The 24,505-nt window shown below is 45.8% G+C and overlaps 1 pseudogene; it reads left to right on the forward strand.

Annotated features, from left to right (window-relative positions):
• LOC114865948 (tropomyosin alpha-3 chain-like) overlaps window positions 1-24,505 on the forward strand; it is a 47,079-nt pseudogene that overhangs the window by 17,043 nt on the left and 5,531 nt on the right.

Raw genomic sequence — 24,505 nt, forward strand, 5'->3', positions numbered from 1 at the left:
GAGCACAGGCAGGATGGTAGGACCAGGACGAACACACCATAAGATTAAGTTGTGAGTTGCGGATTTATTCAAGATAGTATTGAGTTAATATTAATTGTTTAATAAAGCGTTCATGATTTAATTGGTCGTTGTTTATGATTATTTGTATCTGGTTTTACAGCATTGGTGAATTGAGTCGGCTATGGTACGGAGCTCATCCTTCAACTAACTTGAGTACAATTGAGACTGTATTGGCTATCCCAAATTGGTTATTGGTCCCTGGAAATAGGGTGGTGCCCCGTAAATTAAGTAATTATTAATTCAATTAATAATTATCCAATCAATAATAGTTGAAAAAAAAGTGTTTCACTTATTAAACTATAGACATTTGTCATATAGTTATATATATTTAAGCTAATAACCAAATTTGTGAATCGAAATTATAGACATAATTGGTATCTCCACTCAGGAGCTATAAATCCAATTATTATAATTTGTGCTACTCGCATATCCCCAACATAGCAAATTACTTTTACATTTATTAATGAAATTGTTGTAATGAATGCTGTTGTTTAACTTCAACTATCATTTTGTAGAAGCTGGGTGCCAGCATGGACCAGAATTCTTTATAAAATTCAGTTGGGAATCCATCTGGCCCTGTAGCGTTTTAATTTGGCATCTCTTGTAGAGCTTTATGTACAGTAGTTCAGCCAAAGACAACAATGAGTCTAGAGTTATGGTTTGTTCTTTTAACTTTGGCAATTTAGTTTGTTTAGAAACGCTTCTATGGCTGAGATGGATGGATCTATTTGTGACATGTATAACTCTTTGTAAAACTGTTTAAAGGTCTTGTTTATTTTATGAGGATCATAAGTGATGCTCCCTTTCTTAATAATTATTGAATGGGTGGTTTGTTTTTCCTTATTGTTTTTTAATTAGTTGGCTAAAAATTTACAACATTTATTGGTATGGTAAAAGTTTTCACAACGTCATTGTTCAATCTGAAGCGTAAAGAGTTTTATGATCAATTATATTAGTTCCAACTTTAGATTTCTTAGGTCTTGTAGGACAGTGGTCCCCAACCTTTTTTGTGCCACAGACTGGTTAATGTCTCAATACTTTGACTGACAGGTTTTTATGGTTGGGCAGAAATATAACCCTAACAAAATTAAATGTCACGAAAACTGTTATTTTCTATTTATAATAATAAATGTGCAGCTTTATTAGCAGCATCCTTGTAACATTGCATAACATGTAGAATGCCATCCATCCATCCATCCATTTTCATCCGCTTATCCGGGGCCGGGTCGCGGGGGCAGCAGTCTAAGCAGAGAGTTCCAGACTTCCCTCTCCCCGGACACTTCCTCCAGCTCTTCCGGTGGGACCCCAAGACGTTCCCAGGCCAGCCGAGAGACGTAGTCTCTCCAGCGAGTCCTAGGTCTTCCTCGGGGCCTCCTACTGGTGGGACATGCCCGGAACACCTCCCCAGGGAGGCGTCCAGGAGGCATCCGAACTAGATGCCCGAGCCACCTCAGCTGGCTCCTCTCGATGTGGAGTAGCAGCAACTCTACTCTGAGCTCCTCCCGGGTGACAGAGCTCCTCACCTTATCTCTAAGGGAGCGCCCAGCCACCCTGCGGAGGAAGCTCATTTCAGCCGCTTGTATCCGTGACCTTGCCCTTTCAGTCATGACCCAAAGCTCATGACCATAGGTGAGGGTAGGAACGTAGATTGACCGGTAAATTGAGAGCTTTGCCTTTCGGCTCAGCTCCCTCTTCACCACGACGGACCGGTACACCGGCCGCATTACTGAACAAGACCCCAAGATACTTAAACTCCTCCACTTGAGGCAGGAACTCTTCTCCAACCTGGAGAGAGCAAACCACCTTTTTCCGGTCGAGAACCATGGCCTCAGATTTGGAGGAACTGATTCTCATCCCAGCCGCTTCACACTCAGCTGCAAACCGCACCAGCGCACGCTGGAGGTCCTGGCCTGATGAAGCCAACAGGACAACATCATCTGCAAAAAGCAGAGATGCTATCCTGTGGTCCCCAAACCAGACCCCCTCCAGCCCCTGGCTGCGCCTAGAAATTCTGTCCATATAAATAATGAACAGAACCGGTGACAAAGGGCAGCCTTGCCGAAGTCCAACATGCACCGGGAACAGGTCTGACTTATTGCTGGCAATGCGAACCAAGCTCCTGCTCCGGTTGTACAGAGACCGAACAGCCCTTAGCAAAGGGCCCTGGACTCCATACTCCCGGAGCACCCCCCACAGGATGTCACGAGGGACGCGGTCGAATGCCTTCTCCAGATCCACAAAGCACATGTAGACTGGTTGGGCAAACTCCCACAAACCCTCAAGCACCCTGCTGAGGGTATAAAGCTGGTCCAGCGTTCCACGACCAGGCCGAAAACCACATTGTTCCTCCTGTATCCGAGGTTCGACTATCGGCCAAATTCTCCTCTCCAGTACCCTGGCATAGACTTTCCCAGGGAGGCTGAGAAGTGTGATCCCCCTATAGTTGGAACACACTCTCCTGTCCCCCTTTTTGTAAAGAGGGACAACCACCCCGGTTGTCCAGTCCAGAGGAACTGTCCCCCTCCTCCACGCGATGTTGCAGAGGCGTGTCACCCAAGACAGCCCCACAACATCCAGAGACTTGAGGTACTCAGGACGGATCTCATCCACCCCCGCTGCTCTGCCACCGAGGAGCTTACTAACTACCTCGGTGACCTCAGCCTGGGTGATGGGCGAGTCCGCCTCTGAGTCCCCTGCCTCTGCTTCCTCAGCAGAAGGCATGTCGGAGGGGTTGAGGAGATCCTCAAAGTACTCCTTCCACCGTCCGATAACATCCCCAGTTGAGGTCAACAGCTCCCCACCTCCACTGAAAACAGAGTTGGTAAAGAACTGCTTCCCCCTCCTGAGGCGCCGGACGGTTTGCCAGAATCTCTTTGAGGCCGAGCGATAGTCCTCCTCCATGGCCTCCCCGAACTTCTCTCAAGCCCGAGTTTTTGCCTCCGCAACGGCACGGGCTGCAGCACGCTTGGCCTGTCGGTACCCATCAGCTGCCTCAGGAGTCCTACAGGTCGACCATACCTGGTAGGACTCCTTCTTCAGCTTGATGGCGTCCCTTACCTCCGGCGTCCACCACCGGGTTCGGGGATTACCATCACGACAGGCACCGGAGACCCTGCGTCCACAGCTCCGAGCGGCCGCGTTGACAATGGAGACGGAGAACATGGTCCACTCAGACTCTATGTCTCCCACCTCCCTCGGAATCTGGTCGAAGCTCTCCCGGAGGTGTGAGTTAAAGGTCCGTCTGACAGAGGGTTCAGGCAGGCGTTCCCAACAGACCCTCACAATACGTTTGGGCCTGCCAAGTCGTTCCAGCCTCCTTCTCTGCCAGCGGATCCTACTCACCACCAGGTGGTGATCAGTTGACAGCTCAGCCCCTCTCTTCACCCGAGTGTCCAAAACATATGGCCGAAGGTCAGGTGAAACGACTACAAAGTCTATCATCGACCTCCGGCCTAGGGTGTCCTGGTGCCATGTGCACCGATGGACACCCTTATGTTCGAACATGGTGTTTGTTATGGCCAAACTGTGCCTAGCACAGAAGTCCAATAACATAACACCATTCGGGTTCAGATCAGGGAGGCCGTTCCTCCCAATCACGCCTCTCCAGGTATCACTGTCGTTACCTACGTGGGCATTGAAATCTCCCAGAAGAACGATGGGGTCCCCAGTTGGAGCGCTTTCCAACACTCCCTCCAGGGACCCCAAGAAGGCCGGGTACTCCACACTGCCATTCGGCCCGTAAGCACAAATGACGGTGAGCGACCTATCCCCCACCCGAAGGCGCAGGGAAGCGACCCTCTCGTCCACCGGGGAAAACTCCAACACATGGCGACTAAGCTGGGGAGCTATGAGCAAGCCCACACCAGCCCGCCGCCTCTCACCGCAAGCAACTCCAGAGTAGAAAAGGGTCCAGCCCCTCTCAAGGAGTTGGGTTCCAGAGCCCAGGCTGTGTGTGGAGGTGAGCCCGACTATTTCTAGCTGGTACCGCTCGACCTCCTGCACAAGCTCAGGCTCCTTTCCCCCCAGTGACGTGACATTCCATGTCCCAATAACCAGATTGGTTATCCAGGGATTGGGGCGCCCAGGCTCCCGCCTTCGACTGCCGCCCAATCCACTCTGCACCGGCCCCCTACGGTTCCTCCCGCGGATGGTGGGTCCACTTGAGGACGCCCCCCCCGTCGCTCTTTCGGGCTGTGCCCGGCCACCAGGCGCTCGCATACGAGCCCCAACCCCGGGCCTGGCTCCAGGGTAGGGCCCCGGCTGCGCCATACCGGGCGACGTCTCTGGCCTTGGTGGTTTGTCTTTCATAGGGGGGTTGTGAACCGCTCTTAGTCTGGCCCGTCGCCCAGGACCTGTTTGCCTTGGGAGACTCTACCAGGGGCATTTAGCCCCCGACAACATAGCTCCCGGGGTCATTCGGGCACACAAACTCCTCCACCACGGTAAGGCGGCGGTTCAGGGAGGAGATGTAGAATGCTTGATCTCAAAGTGATGAAGCGGCTTAAAGCTTTGATTGCCGTGTTAGAACCAGTCGCTGAACATTATGCAGAGCAGACTTGGAACAACCAGTCCATGTTTCATGTAGAACTACTGGTATTGTCTATTAAATGCAGTTTTCTCTTTATTTTTAGTAGTTGTCCCTCTTCTGTCTCACTGGCTCTTCTACGCTGCGCAAAGAAACGTGTTGGTTAGCTACCACGGTGAAGTTGGTTTGACGTTCAAGAAACATTAGACTAAAGGTACCTCCGGACAAGCGATCCGTGTTTGAACAAGTGATCTGCATTTTGCTTTCACTACGCATACGTCCAAGCTGGGTTGCAGGGTTCTGGGGTGCCTTTTCCGCTGCCCTCTGCTTCTCTTGGGTTGGGGGTTGGGCGGTGCTCGGAAGGAGGATCGCCTGGGTGGTCTCTTTTCTGCTGACCCCCACCAATTGCTGGCCTTGTGCTGCAGGCCTGGTGTGGTGCCAGGGGATGAGGTCGGGCCGATGGGGTAGGCCCCGCTCCGTTCGTGTAGAGGTGGTGGACTGGGGGTGGGCCCTACTCTGGGCGCAGGGGCATCTCCTAGCAGGCTCCTTACGGGCCGTGGGTTCTCGGGCTCCATTCTCTCAGGCCGGCCCTCCTACTGGGGGGAGTGTTTGCCCCTGGTTCTCATGGGGCAAACGCTGTCCCCCCAGGGGACAGCGTTGACCCACGGTGGCCCACTCTGGCCTCGGCTACTGTCTCTGTGGCTGCTGCGGCTCTGCCTGGGGGGCTTTGTGTCGCTTGGGTCGCAACACCTGCCCTCCTGGAACTGAAGGTTTGTGGGCTCCCTGGCTGCTAGGATTCTTTCCTCTGCTCGTTGGATAAGCGTAGTAGCCAAGCTCCTCACATTACCCTGGCTTTCACAAGTGGCATTGTTCATGCACCAACGTTTGCCTCACCCTTTGGGTGAACAATGTTAAGCTACAGCTTTACTAACCTTGTAGTGGGACACTCAAACAGGCTTTCTAAACCCAACTGTAAGTATTACTGATACTTATCACTACCAATATCAATATTGTGTGAATATGGAATTTGTGGTGTTGTATGTCTTGACTATTATTAAGTAGTATGGGATATGCATAACAATCCATATGTGTATGTATATGAGATTTATATGTTTGTATGAGTATGTGCACATACCTTAACACTATTATTGGTATTAGTACTGATCTCCAAGGTAAACTACGGTACAACAGTTGTTTAGTTATGAATGTGTTAGCCTTAGGTACATCCCTGCTTATTTATTTTGCACCGATAGTTTACTTAACAGATTTGCTTGGTTTCAGCAGCTGGTTGCACCCCCACCCACCACCTTCCCTCCCGCACACACACCCCAAAGCAGAAACTTAACATGTCCACCAACACAGCAGCATTACACATATGTAGGATTAGCTGAATAAAACATCAAATAAACTATTAATCAAAAAGAATATATATATTTTACATATACTCCTCTTGTTAAAGCAAGGCTGCCCATTACAATATGGCTTTCAGTGAAATATATGCTGCTTGTTAAACTAAACTGCTGGACAGAACAAAGAAAAATAAATGTCATGTTATTGTATGATTAAATGTAGAGTAGTTCATTTTTAAATATTATGGATTATTATGGGTCTTTGCTCGCTAGTGCGCACTAGTGTTGCCAATTGCCAAAGCTACTAATGTCTTTACACAGTTCCCAGGCCAGCCGAGAGACACAGTCCAGCCAATCCAATACGACAATATAAGTATAATAACAGAAAATAGGAATCTATATTTATTCATCAATCTCTGTTATAAATATATTTTATATGTATATCTGTACTTGTCTTCTGGTTTGTTGGTCATGAAAAAAAAAACAAGAAACAAACTGGATTTTCGTTTCTCTTGATATGAGTGACACACGGAATTCAAGTGTTGTTGTTTTTTTGACACAAAGCACGGACTTGGATTTAAAGCTGATTTTTTCGTTTTGAGAAAAAAGCAGAGAACGAAAAAATAAGTCGTTCTCTCGTGATAGCAGCTTTTAGGTTGGTGGAGAAACCAAACTCTTAAAATTTACTCAGACCGCAATGACCTGTAGTTTGTTCTGACTTTGAGTAAAACGTAAGAGCCCTAATGGCAGATGATGTGTCCAGATAGAGTTTAACCAGAAATGGGTGCATGTGCAAATGCATGCAACAAGAGAATCGGGGAAGCAGACAGTGATGTGATGTTCTGTCTTTATACAGTATGTCCTCGTTTTCCGTTTTTTTCCTCAAAACGAGAAAATGGGAAACGGCTTTAAATTCATTTATTTGTCTGGTTTTGAAAACAGTGTTTTTTGCTTGTTTATTCATTTTTAACACAATGCTTTGATTAAATGACGTTTGTCACTTTTATAAAGAGAAACGAGAAAACTGTCCGTGTACGTTCTAACAGTTTGATTTCCCCCTCCAGAATAAAAGCTGGGAAAACAAGAAAACTAGTCTTTTTAGAACGTTTTAGAACTGAAGGACCTGGTAATGTGTCTGAACATGCAAGAAAGTAAGACTCTTATTAAACTGAATATATAATATAATAATATATAACTGAAAAGAAGTCGTTTTCTCGTTTTTCCAGCTTTTACTCTGGTGGGGAAATCAAACCGTTAGAACATACACGGACCGTGTCGCCCTGCTACCCAGTCTTTGTTGATTGCACACATTAAGAGAAGAGACACACAGTGTGTTTCCAAATGTTAACGGTTATACTGGATACTATACTGGAAATTGAAAATAACTCCTTCTGCTCTGCAGCTTAAACCACTTTGACCACTTTTAAGGTGTGTGTGAAAATAGTTAAACCAGTAAGATATAGCCAATGTCCTTTAAACGCAGGCTCCAACATTTTACCGGAATGATTAATCAGCAGAAAAACAAACTTTTATTACACAGGCAACATTTTTGGAACTCGCTCTGCGTCTGATGTTGGTTCAGTCGCTAAAGCAAACTTCACATCCCTTCCCTTCAATACTCCGTATTGGCACAGAGACATGTTAACATATTGTCACCATACGGTCAATACGTGTGAAATACTTTAGCTCCGAGACAAAGTAAAAGCTCCATGGGAGATCTGGCAGCATGATCAGCTGCACCTACATAGGCTGTGGGACGCCAAAACCTTTCACTTCACTTTTTTTAAATGCTCTTTTTATGGTATTTCACACAAGTCTGGCAGACTACCACAGCTAACTTGTAGAGAATATTATATAATGAAAATAAATGTATTGTATTAAACGCTCTCTATGGTATGCCAGAACGCCAGGAGTCAGCAGATCTCCGACTCATTAGTACAGCAAGTAGTTTGTTCTACATATATTGATTCTGCATAAGTAATAAGGACTGTTTTACACTTATTTAGCCAAAGACAAAACTCAAGAGGAGATCGGGCAATTCGCTCAGCTGCACCTAGTCTGTGAAACGCTCTCCCAGAGCACACGAGAACGCCACAGACTGTGGACGCTTCGTAAAACTTATTTATTTACCAAAGCTTTCAAAGTCGCCAAAATCCAGTCGCTCCGATTTTATTTGCGACCTCTGATTCTCCCCCAGGAATATGCCCTAATAAAATCGAACGTTGTACGTGGGAGCGCGCACTCGGTCTGTTTGTTCAGTAATTACAACTTCTGCTTCCACTGAGATTCGAACTCGGGACAAAAAAACTGACGGGTCAAGACTGTTAAACAATAACTAACCACTACACCACCAAGACATTGTCACATTACTCTATTTGGGCCCATATAACATGGTCTTAGCACGGCGTCATAGGGGCCAGTGTGGAGGCTGATCGCCACCCATAGGCCAAAAAGACGTAACACATGCGGCAACGCGGTAAAAACAAGGTGATACCGCAGTTAAAATTAAAACAGATTGCCGTAAAGGCTGCCACTTTTAAGTGCTACGACTGTAGCTGTGAGTTGGAAGAGAAGGAGACTTCAATGGGCATGTTGGTGAGGAAAACACAGGTGATGAGGAGGTGATCGGCAGGTTTGGGGTAAAGGAAACGAACCTAGAAGGACAGATGGTGGTGGACTTTGCTAAGAGGATGGAAATAGCTGTAGTCAACACATAGACATACTTCCAGAAGAGGGAGGAACAAAGACTGACATAGACGTGTAGATGTAGGAGCATGCAGGTGGACTACATTCTAAGTAGACAAGGTCATTTGAGGGAGGTTAGTGACTGCAAAGTGGTGGTAGGAGAGAGTGTAGCCAAGCAGCACTGCATGGTGGTGTGTAAGATGACAGAAAAGAAGACTAAGTGGTGGAAGCTAAAGAATGAAGAAACCTGTGAATTCAGGTAGAAGTTGAGGCAGGCTCTGTGTGGTCAGGAAGAGCTTCCAAATGACTAGGAAACTACAGCCGAAGGTATCTGGGAAACAGGTAGGAAAGTGCTGGGTGTGTCACTAGGATGGAGGAAAGAAGATAAAGACACTTGGTGGTGGAATGAGGAAGTACTGGACTGCATCCAGATGAAGAGGTTGTCTAAAAGAAAGTTGGGTGTAGAAAGGACTGAGGAACCTAGACAGGAGTACAAGGAAGTGCAGCGCAAGAGGGAGGTTGAAAAGGCCAAACAGAAAGCTTACGATGTGCTGTATGACAGATTAGACATGAAGGAAGGACAGAAGGACTTGTACAGGCTAGCCAGACAGAGAGATAGAGATGGGAAGGATGTGCAACAGATAAGGATGATCAAAGACAAAGACAGAAAGGTGCTAACAACCCAGGAGAGTGTACAGAGAAGATGGAAGGAGGATTCTGAGGATCTGATAAATTAGGAGAATGACAGGGAAAGAAGGGAGGAAGATGTGGATGTTATGGAGCAGGAAATAACAGAAATTAAAAAGGATGAGGTGAGGAAAGCTGAGAAGGCTGATGAGTGGAAAGACTGTTGGTCCTGACAACGTACCTGTAGAGGTGTGAAAGTGTGGTTTCATGCCCGGTAAGAGCTCCACTGATGCCATGAGGTGAAGAAGGTCCAGGAGTTCAAGTACTTAGGGTCAACAGTTCAGTCTGATGGAGAGTGTAGAAAACAGGTGAAGAGGAGAGTGCAGGTGGGTTGAAGCGGGTGGAGGAAAGTGCCACAAGTGTTGTGTGACAGAAGAGTGTTAGCAAGAAAGGTTTACAAGACAGTGGTGAGACCAGCTCTGCTCTGTGGGTTAGAGACGATAGCAGTGAGAAAGAGACAAGAGGTAGAGATGGAGGTAGCGGAGATGAAAATGCTAAGGTTCTCTTTAGGAGTGACAAGATTGGACAGAATCAGGAACAAGCTCATCAGAGGGACAGCTCACGTTGCATGTATAAGCAACAGAGTCAGAGAGTCCAGACTGATATGTTAAGGTGAAACACACATTTTGGAGCAGGTTTTGAACTACAGGTAGTAAGACACTTGATTTGGACGGTATTGAAATATTACTGTAATATTGATTCTAAAATATTATAGAAAAATATGTAACATTACGATTGCCTCATAAAAATGGTTGTGCTTTGTAAAGGAGATGTAGACATGCGTTTTGGAGCAGGTTTGTAGTAGGTCGGTGTGGACGGTATTGAAAAACAACTGTAATATTAACCCTCATGCCGTCCTCTAAAAAGACCCCCTTTTGCTGTCTTTGTGGCCTTTTTTGCCATGCTCAAAAAAAAAGCTATAAAATCATCCATCCATTTTCCAAGCCGCTTAATCCCATATGCGGGGTCGCAGGGGTGCTGGAGCCTAACCCAGCTGGCCATGGGTGAGAGGCGGGGTACACCCTGGATGGGTCGCCAGTCCATCGCAGTGCAACACAGAGACATACAACCATTCACACACACACACACTTTTGTGTCTAAGTCTTTGGACTGTGGGAGGAAGGCGGCGAACCCGGAGAGAACTCACGCAAACACGAGGAGAACGTGCAAACTCCACACAGAAAGGCACCAGGGCCGCCTCCGGGAATCAAACCCAGAACCTTCTTGCTGTGAGGCGACGGTGCTACCCACCGCACCACCGTGCCGCCTATAAAATCATCATCAATATTTTTTTTTACTTTTTTTGTAAATCACTTAACCAACTTTAGACCTGCCCAAAACTACCAAGCTTTCTATTTTCTTCAGAATTGTAACCCCTCAAATGCTAGTTTTTCTATGTGAAGTACTGCTTTTTTTATCATAAAACACAAAACTAAAAGTTTATTTTCCAGAAACTAAGTAGTGGGAGGATGGAGGTTTGGTTGTGATTAGCGTTTTGGATATGCCAAAATTTAAAAACAAAATTGGTTTGATTGCATTAGTATTTTTATGTAGTGCCAGATACTCCCTCTGGAGGCCTTTGTGGCCAAAAATGCCCCATAGACTTCAATGTAAACCACGTTTTTTAATCTCACTGCCATCACACTATGAGACCATGCATTCTGGGATCTCAGCATTTCATCTTGAAGAAAGGGAGTGATATTTGACATTTTAACGTATTTCACCAGATTTAGCCTCTTTTCCATTGTAGGCTGATGCATGAATTTCATGTAATTTGACTACCAGGGGCCCCAAAATAAATCTGTTTGTGTGTGTGGTCAATCATTTTTAAAAGAACAAATGAATAATCAGTGAGAACCTTTATTTTATGAAAATTGCAACACATTTGTAACTTTAACAACAAATAGAACACACAGGGTCCACATTTTGTGGGGCCTGGAATCCTGCCAGTGGGTGCTTGCATGTAACACAATATAAAATATAAAATTAAATAAAAATAAAATATAATAAAAGATATTAAAAAGCTGAAGGTAGGGTTTGTAGTTTAAATGGCATCTGTAGCTTAAAGTATAAGTTAAAGCTGAAAGAAGACAAAGCTGAAGAGGATTTGAAAATGTTTTTACATTCATTTCAGTGGGAAAATTTTGATGAATAAAGCTAACTTGAAATATATGAAAGATATGAATAAGAAAAATGGAAGCACACTTCTCCTTAAAAAGCTGAAAATTTTGATGTTTGAATGGTTTCTGTAGTTGAAAGTATGTGGGACTAGTTAGATGCAGAGAAACGTAAAGATTATAATAAGAATAACTAGATAATGCATTTCCATAGGAAAATGCACAGTGAATGCTGCCATGCTGAATGTATTCCTGGAGAATTGCTGAAAGTAGCTGAAACACTTAAGACAGCTGAAAATAGCTGAAGCATGAAAGGCACAGATGAATGAAATTATAATAATTGGGCTTATAGCTCCTGAGCGGAGATACCAATTTTGTTAATAATTTGGATTCACAAATTTTGGTTATTAGCTATAACTATATAGTTATATATTTATAGCTATATATAAATATATAACTATATATGAAAAAGGTCTATAGTTTGGTAAGTGAAACACTTAATTATTATTGATTAATAATTATTAACTGAATTAATAAATAATAATAACAGGCACCACCCTGTTACCAGGGAACAATAACCAATTTGGAATAGCCAATACAGTCTCAATTGTATTTAAGTTAGTTGAAGGGTGAACTCTGTTATTACACAATAATATTAACTCCAGTATCAACAATATCTTGAATAACTCAGCAAATCACAGCTTGATCGAGGGTGTGTTCTGTATGTGTATGTGACACCTGAGATAAAAGTGTGTGTGTGTGTGTGTGAGTGAGAGAGAGCGAGAGAGAGAAAGAGAGAGAGAGAGAGAGAGAAGGAGAAGAGATGGGGAGGGAAAGCGAGAAGAGAGGAGGAGGGAAAACATGCCCCCCTTTAGGGGCGTGGTGAGTCACGTGATCGCGGAAATGCACAGTGATCAGATCGCGTGTTCAGCAACAAGAAAAGAAAACACCACAACAATAAAGCAATTACTGATCCCCTAAGAGTTCTACTCCACTCAGACTTAAGGAATGCCTCTGCCTTACTGCTCAATCCTGGTTGCGTGTGTGTGCTGTTGCGGTTCGGTCCAGGTGTGCATTGTGGTGATCGCATCATGATCAGCCGAAGTGGCAGCAGGCGAGACGATTAAGCTGGCGGTTTCCTGCCGGGTGGCTGGAAGTAGATGGGTGATCAGGCCCGTTCTCTGTGTAGATGTCCTTGTTGGTTCAGCTGCTGGCTGCAGTGGAGGCTCCAGCTGAGCCGGGGCAGAGGGAAGCTCCAGGTGGACAGAGGCGACGGAGAGAAGCAGGAGAGCAAGGGTTGCTCAATCCTGGTTAGAAGGTGGAGAGAACAAGGGGAAGAGATGACAAGGGCTGGAGAGAACAAGGTACAGAGAGAACAAGGGGCGAGTCTTTGGTCACGGCGGCCTTTATAACTCTGTTTTCAGTCATGCCTGTCCTATTGTTTGGCCCAATCAGGATGGCTGACGTCCAAGTTCCTCCTCCGTTTGTCGCTTGTATCAGTGGGGAGTTCGGACGTCTCAGCGGGGGAGCCAGGTATGGTTCTCCAGCCTGGCGCCTGGTTTTGGCGCTCAGATTTGAAATCTCTTTGTTTCCACTCACTACTATCAGGATGAAGACGTTACATGCAGGCTGGAGTACCTCCTTTGTTTAAGCATGTGGGACCTTAATAATAATTCTGTTAATATCAGTTTATACACATTAGGTCCCCCAACATTTGCATATAGTGTGACAGACTTTAGGTGTATAGCTGAACTTGAGTACCTGGATGTTCTGAGTTGTGTGTTGTCTATGTACAGTATGTGCACATGTTTTTCCTGTACGGTAAATGTAGAAAAGTGGCTGCAATAGAACTACACAACAGGCTGACTACTTGAAAGGGGGATAGGAAAGAGAGGGAGTAAAGTGGGTGATGGGAAAAGAGTGAAAGAAAAGAAGATGAAGGTGGGAAAAAGTGAATGATTTGTGTCTGATGTGTACCTCGAATACAGGGAATTAAGTGACATTAAAATGATAAAACTTCAACTGAAAAATCTGCGAGAGAGAGCGAGTTTGGAAGTTGTATTTAAAGTTAAAACACTTATTTATCTTTGCATTTGTTATTTTCCTGTATCAAACCTTTTATATTAACATAAACACACACACACACACACACAGTATGTGTATCACTTGTACTACTGTGTGTATATATACACACTCTATTCTCACCCTCCGCAGGTGGTCTCATCCATTTTCTAAGCTCAGGTCCTCTACCAGAGGCCAGGAAGCTTGAGGGTTCTGCGCAGTATCCTTGCTGTTCCTAGGACTGCACTTTTCTGGACTGAGATGTCGGATGTTTTTCCGGGGATCTGTTGTAGCCACTCCTCCAGTTTGGGGGTCACTGCCCCCAGTGCTCCGATCACCACAGGCACCACTGTGACCTTCACCTTCAAGTGAGGTGTTTCCCACTTTGACCTTGGGGTTTCCAGTCCATACTCCGCGCAGATGTTCCTGTATACTATGCCAGCCACTTGGTTATGGCGTTCCATGTATGCTTTTCCTGCCAGCATCTTACACTCTGCAGTTATGTGCTGGACCGTGCACATAGGTAGGGAACATAACATAACGTTCCCCACCTAGACGCCCAATCAAACACGGGGCCAAGCAATTTCCCGTGCAACAATTTATTTACAAACCAACCAGCTACCCATGAGTTTTAGAGTGTATTTACAGTGCAGAACAAAAAAACACCCACAAAAGACTTCGGGGTGAGCCAAGGCCATCGTCCCTTTATCCTGCAACGTTGCTGCCTCGACCAATGAACTCCAAATCCTCCGCCGCCTCGTCCATGATGGTGGAAACCATCTCCCGCTCCATCATCCAACCACCAGCTTGCCCGCCATCTGTCATTCACTCATTCACTCAGACCCGTAGACGCAGACACAGACACAAACGGACCCTGAGGTCTTTAACAATACATATATATATATATATATATATATATATAGATGGCACCAGACCATCTGGTGGAATTGGGGTGCTAAAAACAGTGGTGGACATGTTTGTTGGAATATTCACATATCTAACAACAGCAGAAAGGGGCGGTGATAAAAGCCTGAGAAGCATCTCATGAGTGCTGGGAAAATGCTGTTCACTGAACAGATCTATCTGTAAAATAAGGCCATATTTATATTTATATCCACCCTTGGTTTTTTTAAGTGGTAACTGATGAGCTGACCCAAACTGATGACGATTTGAGAGAGATGCTGCATCTAACTGTACATTGCATTTGTTCAGGTGGCTCGTAAGTTGGTCATTGTAGAAGGAGAGCTGGAGCGTACTGAGGAGAGGGCAGAGCTTGCTGAGGCGTGAGTATTTCACTTTTTCCTCTTATATTTAATGGCCATTTTAGACACACTACAAGTAAGTGTAGAAAAAATACCACTATTTCTGTACATTTACTTATCTATCAATGTATATTTGTTATTACTTTTAAACTAATCTGATTGTGCTAACTTTTATTTGGTCTTTCTTTCCCTGATATAAATCTAAAAAAGTAAATGTGCTGAACTGGAGGAAGAATTGAAGAATGTTACCAATAACCTGAAATCTCTGGAAGCCCAGGCTGAGAAGGTAGGCTCAAACTATAGTGCTCAGATCAGCTCACTTCCTGTGTGTGAGTAACTTGAGTTCCTAATGCCTTATAAATAGCAGTGTGTGTATCTAGATTAGGGCTTCAACTTACAATTACTTTGATAATCGATCAATTTGATGGGGTGGTGCAGTGGGTAGCCGTAGCCTCACAGCGAGAAGGTTCTAGGTTCGATGGAGGCTGCCCTGGTGCCTTTCTGTGTGGAGTTTGCACGTTCTCCCCGAGTTTGTGTGGGTTCTCTCTGGGTTCTCCGGCTTCCTCCCACAATCCAAAGACGTGCATTAGGTTAGGTTGACTGGCTTCTCTCCATTGCCCATAGGTGTGAGTGTGTGTGTGTGAATGGTTGTCTGTCTGTGTGTTGCACTGCAATGGACTGGCGACTTTTCCAGGGTGTACCCCACCTCTCGGCCATAGGCTCCAGCACCCCCGCATATGGAATTCAGCGGTATGGAAAATGGATGGATGGATCAATTTGTCGATTATTTTTTTTTGATTATTCCAATAAAAATTTAAAAAATATATTATTTTATATTTTGTTTATTAGAAATTCCTTAGGGTTTTTTAAAACAAAATTTTGATTTTGACACTTTAACCCTATGGACCCTATAAGGTTCAAACAAAACACAAAATCCAGAGTTTGAATAATAAAACTCAATATCCAAAATATACAAACTATCAATAAACAAAGCAAGCTTAGAGTTTTGTTCCAACGTGAAGATCTGCAGCAGCTCCAGTCAATTTGAACTAATAACTAAACTCCACAGAGACTCCTGGGCTCCTTCTGGCTTTGAGGCAACGCATTTGAAGAAAACAGGGCAAAGCTTTTTTTCTGCTGTCACTTGGTTTGTCTTGTTCGTCATTTCGTCAGCAGCTGCGTTATTTTGCCGATTTATCGATTCGTCAATTCGTTGTTGTAGCCCTAATCTAGATAATGTTCTTTCTTTCGCCAGTACTCTCAAAAAGAAGATAAATATGAGGAAGAAATCAAGGTCCTGACTGACAAGCTGAAAGAGGTAAATAATTAAAAAGGACTGCTTTTTAATAATGTAAACTCTTTATTTACAATATAATATAGAAAAAAGTGAGGCATTGCATTGTGACCACTGACAGGTAAACTGAATAACAATGATCCTCTCTTCATTTGAACCTGTTAGAGGGCGAGAATTGGGGGCTGGAGTCATAGGCAGGCAAGGCACATTTACTTACCTGTGAGGCGCAGGTTGCTCTACAGTACGTAAGTGTCAGACTTGGGCAGGTGTCGGACCCACATGCACAGGGCCTCGGGGTGTGCGCCGTGGAACTCCCTGATGAGGGACTTATCCAGAATGTCCCGGGCCGGTACCCAGGAGCGTTCGTCCGGCCTGTACCCCTCCCAGTCCACCAGGTACTGGAAACCCCGTCCTTGGCGCCTACAGTCGCGGAGCTCCCGAAGCGTGTAGGCAGGGCCTCCATCCACGACCCGGGGAGGTGGAGGTGGCTGGTAATGGGGAACCATGGGGCAAGATCGGAAGGCTGATGTAGAATGTGGGATGGATCTTCATGGTTCTGGGCAAGGAGAGCCTCACAGAGACGGGGTTAATGACACGTGACACGGTATATGGACCAATGAACTTAGGCGTTAACTTACGCGATTGAGACTGTAGACGGAGGTCCCTGGTAGACAACCAGACCTGGTCCCCAACCTGGTACTCTGGACCTGGTGTCCGTTTGCGATCTGCCGCCCTCTTGTACCGGTCCTGGGACTGCAGCATAATCCTCCGCGCACGTAGCCAAGTGAGACGGCAACGCCAGACCAGCGCATGTGCCGACGGAACGTGGACCTCCTCCTCCAGGGCGGGAAACAATGGCGGCTGGAACCCATAAGCGCACTGAAAGGGGGTTAAACCGGTCGAGGCGCAGGGCAGAGTGTTGTGGGCAAACTCGACCCAGACCAGCTTACTGGACCAGGATCCTGGGTTCCTGGAGGCGAGGAGCCGTAGTCCCACCTAAAGCTGCTGGTTGGCCCGCTCAGCTTGACCATTGGATTCGGGGTGGTACCCCGATGACAGGCTGACTTCAGCCCTGATGAGGTTGCAGAACTCCCGCCAGAAGCGCGAGACGAACTGGGGCCCTCGATCGGACACGATGTCTATTGGGAATCCATGGATTCGAAAGACATGTTCCATCATAGCTTGAGCCGTCAATTTGGCTGATGGCGGCTTGGGTAACGGGACGAAGTGGGCCAATTTTGAAAATCGGTCTACCACCGTCATGACTACTGTGTTTCCCTGGGAGGGTGGTAGACCGGTCACGAAGTCCAACGCCACGTGTGACCATGGGCGGTGTGGCACCGGCAGGGGTTGGAGCAGGCCCGCCGGACGCTGGTGGGAGGCTTTGCCCATGGCACACGTGGGGCAGGCAGCGACGTACTCTTGTAAGTCCCTTTTCATGGTTGGCCAACAGAACCACTCTCCTACCCTGAATGTGGTGCGTGGAGCCCCCGGGTGTCCACTCACTGCTGAAGCGTGGGCCCAGTGGATCACCTCCCCTCGCAGGTCTGGTGGCACAAACAGTCAGTTGGGTGGGGCACCGTGTGGAGCTGGAAGGTCTCGCGTGGCCTCCCGTACTTGACGCTCCACCAGCCAGGCAACCGCACCCACCAGGCACCCTGCTGGTAGGATGGGCTCAGGCTCCGCCGGGTCCTGCTGCAAGTCGTGCAGACGAGATAGCACATCAGGTTTTACATTTTTTGAACCGGGGCGATATGACAGGTGGAAGTTAAAACGGCTAAAGAATAGAGCCCACCGGGCCTGACGTGAATTCAACCGCTTGGCTGTCCTCAGATACTCCAGATTCTTGTGGTCTGTGTACACCAAGAAAGGCTGGTCTGCACCCTCCAACCAGTGCCTCCATTCCTCCAGCGCTACTTTTACGGCTAGTAACTCTCTATCACTGATGTCATAATTACGTTCCGCTGCTGACAATTTTCGGGGAATGAAGGCACATGGATGGAGCCTACCTTCTGCTGGGTCCCTCTGCGATAGAACAGCCCCTACTCCTGAATTGGAGGCATCTACCTCCACGATGAACTGCCTTTGTGGGTCAGGCATCCACAGCACCGGTGCCGTTGTGAAACTGCGCTTTAGGTGTTGAAACGCCTCCTCTGCTTCTGCCGTCCACTGAAACGCAGTCTTGATTGACGTTAGTGCATGTAATGGGGCCGCAATACTACTGAACCGCCTGATGAATTTACGGTAAAAGTTCGCGAACCCCAGGAAGCGTTGCACCTCCCTGCGACTCTGCGGTACTGGCCATCTCGATCTTGTCTCATGAGACTATAAACCCCAAGAACGAGACTCTGTCCGCGTGGAATTCGCATTTTTCTGCCTTTACGAACAGACGGTGCTCCAGTAATTTTTTCTGGACGAGACGGACGTGTGTAATATGTTCCTCCTTGGAGCGGGAAAAAACAAGGATGTCATCGAGATAAACAAAGACAAAATCATTGATCATTGGCCCCAACACCTCGTTCACAAATGCCTGGAAGATGGCAGGAGCGTTGGTAAGACCAAATGGCATGACCAGATATTCATAGTGCCCGTTCGGTGTGTTGAACGCCGTCTTCCACTCGTCTCCCTCCCGGATATGCACCAAATGGTACGCGTTGCGGAGATCCAACTTAGTGAAATGAGTGGCCCCTGACAACAGCTCAAAAGCAGAGGACAACAATAGTAAGGGATATGAGTCTCTGATATGAGTTATGTCATTGAGACCGCGGTAATCGATGCAGGGCCGCAATGAGCCGTCCTTCTTCCCAACGAAGAGAAACCCCGCTCCGGCAGGGGAAGAGGAAGGGCAGATTATTCCTGATGTGAGGGCCGCGTCCAGGTACTCCTTCATGGCTCGGTTCTCCTTAGGCGAGAGCTGGTAGAGTCTCCCCTTGGGTGGAGTAGTCCCCGGCCGCAGATTGATGGCGCAGTCGTGCTTTCTGTGGGGGGGCAGAGAAGTCGCTCTGGACTTACAAAATACTGGACTGAGGTCATGGTAGCATTCAGGGACTCCTGTCAGATCTGCCTCCTGGACCTCCTCTCCTGCGGCTGCTGCGACCGCCAACTCCGGCTGAATAGTCGAAAGCTGGAAGCACGTGTTATGACAGTCCGTGTCCCATCGGTTCACCTCCCCACTCCGCCAATCTAATGTCGGGTTATGCAACCTCAACCAGGTGTGTCCTAATACAACCGGGTGGTAACAAGACTCTACCACCAGGAACGTTATTCTCTCGGTATGTGCGTCTGCGAATGTCATGGTTACCGGCTCCGTATGATGTGTGACCCTCCAGAGTCGCCGTCCATCCAGCGCCCCCGTCTCCACGGGTGATGCCAAAGGCAGAGTGGCGATGCCCATCCGTTCTACCAGCCCTGCGTCCATCAGACTGGCATCGGTGCTCGAGTCAATCAGCACCGCCTGCTGGACGGAACGGGTTCTGGAGATTAAAGTGACTGTAGGAAGTGAGCGAGCGGAGGCGCTGCCAAGGACTGTTCGACTCACCGCTAACCTCCGCGCTAGCGATGAGCCTGCTCTTTTAGTGGACAGCTCATGGCGAAATGTCCCACCTGCCCACAGTACATGCAGAGCCGGTGGGAACTTCGTCGCCGCTTCTCCTCCTCCGTGAGTCGTGTGCGCCCGATCTGCATCGGCTCCTCCGGCGTCTGTCCTGCCTCCGGGTTGCGCGGATTGAGCTGGCCACCAAGCTCCCGTTGTCCCCTCCTGGGACTCGCGGTGCGGAGTCGGCGGTCCTCTCGCAGTCTCTCCTCTCGATGGTGCTCCCGCTCGGTGCTCCCCAGCCTGCGATCGATCTGTATAGCAAGCGCGATCAGAGCGTTTAAGTCACTGGGCAGATCTCTCGCCGCTAGGCAGTCCTTGACGCGCCAGGAGAGGCCGCGAATGAATATGTCACCCAACGCAGTGGCATCCCAACCGGCCTCCGCCGCCAGGGTCCGGAACTGAATGGCATACTTGGCGGTGGATCTTCCGCCCTGCCGGATGTTCACCAGCCGCTGCGCCGTTTCGCGCCCCAGGGTGACCTCCTGGAATATCTGTTTTAGCGCCACCGAAAAGGTGGCGAAAGTGGACACACAGGGAGAGCCGTTCTGCCACTCCGCTGTCGCCCACGCCTCCGCGTCTCCCGTCAGGTGCGAAATGGCGTACGCCACTCGGGATCGCTCCGTGGGGAATGCAGGCGAATGCAATTCGAAATGGATCTCACACTGCGTGAGAAAGGCAGTCTCCAGACTCACCCGAGGAACCGCGTAGGTGCTCCCAGTCTGGTCTCTGGAGCTGCAGACAGGGGAGCTGCCGCGGCCGAGATTGCTACCGCAAGTGCGGTGACCTGGATCGGAGTCGCCTCTCCAGCTGAGCCCTGGGTCAATCGGTTCACCGCCTCCCTCAATCCCGCTACCGCGTTCTCCTGCCGAAGCGCACACTCGGCTAGCTTCTGGAGCGCCGCATTAGTCTTCTCCTCCTGCTCGGTGAGTCGCTGCCCCTGAGCCAGGAGCTGCGCACGGAGGTTGTCTGTACTGGCTGGGTCCATTTCTGGCCAGATTGTTCTGTCAGACTTGGGCAGGTGTCGGACCCACATGCACAGTACACAGGAGTATTGAGGAGTGAATCAGGGTTTATTGCACAAACGTTGTCAATCAGTCCAGGTCATACACAGGATGGCTCAGTATTAAGTACAGGAAAGGAACAGACGAGATCAAGTCCAGGAGGCAGGCAATGGTTCGGTACACGGAGAAACTCAGCGACGGTACAGGTAAGGGCTAGACAAACTCACTGATCAGACGGTCGTGCAAAGGTCAATATCCAAGCGAAGGTACAGAGACGGGTCAGGCAGGAATCGGCGGTCAGAAGCAGGCAGGATCAACAACATGGGACAATCGACTAGAACGCTGGATAGTGGTACAATGACTCGACAATCTGGCGTCTGACTGTTGGCTGAGGTGGTGCTTAAGGACTGAGTCTGATTGTTTGATTATTGTCAGGTGTGCATGGTTAACCAGGATGAGAACAGCTGAGACGAGAACAGGAAGTCCTTTCAGATTAAAACAGGAACTGACACGAGTTGTGACAGTAAGTGGTCTGAGCCAGTAAATGGGCAACATTTGCTCATATGGCTGAAGAAATTAATACTTTTTCTGATAGACACATGTCAGAATGCACAGTGAATCACAGTTTGGTCTGGTGCTCATGCTACAACATGTGAAGAAGGTGCATTAGAAGTCAAGTCAGCTTAGGCAGTATGATTGCACATGTCACATGCCAAAGCAACACTACAGACTTGATGACATGGTGGAAGCAGTATTCCTTGGCATCTTTGACCTCTTTCAGCTGTATAACACATCCTGCCACAAAGCAAAATGATTCGGTGTTGATATTGTGGTCTAGAAATATGGACGTTTTTCAGACTCAAAATCCAATTTGCAATACATTTGTCAATTGGCAATTCAATATGCAATTTAGTCATGTAAGTTGAAAATGCATTTCACATTTGGCAATTCAATACAGTTTCATTAATTTATAGTTTAAATAAAAACACCTAATAAATTGCATTTCGTATTGTCATGTTTTTTTGTAGTCTTTATTCCAATGGCAATGCATTTTGCAATTGACAATTCAACATGCTATTTGGTCATTTAACTTGCCACACACCATAAGTTTGTGCAAGTCCTGTATTTGTATCTGGATCCCGTTGCGGAAATTAAACACAGACGCCGTACATGTGGGTTCGATTCGTCAAGCCGCCTGACATTGGCAAGTCATTATGCATTTTGAAAGTGCATTCTGCAAATGGAAATGCATTATTAAAAGGTTTCATGAATTTTAAAGTGTTTTATTAATTTAAGGTTTAAATCATTCAAGTTCAAAAAACTTTATTAATCCCAGAGAGAAAATATTTTGCACACTTTGATCGCTGTCACAGATGGAGGTACACGCAAGAAGGGCGGGAGATTAAAAATAAGAATGCTAACTTATCTACACACTGTCACAACGCTGTAGGTAGCGGACCCACATGCACAGCAGAGACAAGCTTAGTGGAGGAAGGTGTTTTAATCGTTCTCGTGGTCAGGCAGGCAAGGGTCAATACATAGTGGTAGCAGTTACAGTACAGGTACGATTATTCCAAAATGATACAGCAATATGTGTTGTGTACTTCGTAGTACTGTCAAGGAATGGTGTGCTACTATTTCGAGGTACTCGTCTTAGTTAAAATCAAGTTTTAAAATAAAGGCTAATTTTTTTTTTTTGCATTTTATTAGTGATTATTTTCAAACATTAGTTTAGCAGTAAATTCCATCACTTCTGATACTTTGCAGTTTACTGTATGTTTCCTAAGGACGTTAGCTCTAAAACAGGGGTCGACAACCCGCAGCTTTGGATCCACATGTGGCTAGTTCATTCTTATGCTGTGGCTCTGCGTGACTTGAAAAAATACATTAAAACTAGATAAAACATTTCCATTCAGAAATGCACAGTGAATGCTGCCATGCTGAATGTATTCCTGGAGAATTGCTGAAAGTAGCTGAAACACTTAAGACAGCTGAAAATAACTGAAGCATTTTCAGCACAAATGAATGTATGTGAAGAGAACAAGTTGTTTAAACAGAGCTGAATGAAGAAGCTGAAGCAGTTGAATTTCAAATTGAGAAAAGTTGAAAAAGATTTGCTATAAATGCAGGAAGACACAATATACCTAAATGTAACAAAAAAAAACAACTTGTAAAGAAAGAGTTTTAAGTTCAAGAGATATAAGAATAGCTTAAAGTTATGGAAAATTTAATGCATCTGAAAGAAGCTGCAAAGGAAAAAGTTGGAGCTTTGAAGGAAACGTGTGCAGGTAACTGCTAAACAATAAAAAGAGTCGTAACTAGTTATAATGAACAGTTGAAAGCAGAAATACTGCTATTTTTAGGTAAAGATTTGGACTGGTGCTTTTATTTTGAAAGTATATGGAAGAAGATTGTGTGGGTAATTGTTAAATTGGATAATAGACTCATTAACTAATCATAATAAACCAGTTGAAAGAAAACATTTACATACTGTAAAACAGGCCTATTAATTATCAGTCATTACCCACTCAGAGGCATAAAAATGATAAAATAATAAAAAATAAACAAATATATTAGAAAAAACAAATATGTGTGTCTGCTTCATATCTAAACTGTAAAATAGTCTCATTACTTGTCACAATTACCCATTCAAAAAGCAGAAATTGTGTGTGCAATTGCTAAACTGTAAAATTGTCTTTTTAGTTAGCAGTAATTAACCAGTCAGAGGTATAAAAATGACTAATAAATAAATTAATAATAAATTAAATTTGTGCTTTTATTTTGAAAGGAGTCTTAGAAAAATATCCAGTTGAAAGCAGAAATATTGCTATTAAAGCTAAAGATTTGATTTGGTGTTCTTATTGTGAAAGGATTTGGAGGAGGTGTGGGTTTAATAGCTAAAATGTAAAATAGTCTCATTAACTAGTCACAATTACCATTTCAAAAGCAAAAATTGTGCTATTAAAGTTTGGAATGGTGTTTTTATTTTGAAAGTATTTAAAGTAAGTGTGTGACTAATTACTAAACAGTGTAATGAACTAATCAGTAGTATGTATAAAGCTGCTACCTGAGCATAAGGAGTTTGACCTGTTACTCAAAGCTGCAGGTGCGCTGTTGTCATGAAGGTGAAAGGCAGGATCATCCTGCTCTGAGAAAGGATAGTTGCACCCCTGCTAAACAGGCTTTTACAGGAAAACCATAATAGCTTTCAAAAAATAACTTCACTTAATGCCAATGGTTGATGAGCAACTGGTAAGAATTTTATATTTAAGACAAAAATTGTGGCAATTTCAAAATGTCATACCTCTGTGTTTGTCTGAAAAAGTTTCACAGCCAAATGCACTAGAGTGAATGGGAGGATTTCTGGAACTCTCTGCGCTTTGAGGCAGCTACAGACTAAAGTATAGGTCTTTATAAGCATACATATAATTAGAAAGAAGGCAGGCATGACTACAAACAAGTGAAAAAAATTACATCAATAGCTTACAAACTGTGGCTGTAGTGAGTAAAGAGAGAAGTTCTGTCTTAAAAAAAACTTTCCTTCACACTCTAGCTGTGACATCACGGACTCTAGTTCATGCAATACACACTAATGGAAAAGTTGAAAATTCACCAAAGACCACACAATATTTAAACTACTTTAGATCAGAAAGTATAAAAGATATTAAAAAGCTGTTAAATAGTTAATTAGCTGAACACTGTTTTAAAGTTTGAATGGCGTCTGTAGCTCTAAGTATGCTGAAGTAGTTAAAGCTGAAAGAGGACTAAGCTGAAAAATATTTGAAAATGTTTTTCCTTTTATTTCAATGGGGAAATTTTGATGAATAAAGCTTAATAACTTTAAAAATGGAAGCAAAGTTCTCTAAAAA

The sequence above is a fragment of the Betta splendens genome, chromosome 11, assembly GCF_900634795.4.
Source record: "Betta splendens chromosome 11, fBetSpl5.4, whole genome shotgun sequence".
Taxonomy (NCBI): domain Eukaryota; kingdom Metazoa; phylum Chordata; class Actinopteri; order Anabantiformes; family Osphronemidae; genus Betta; species Betta splendens.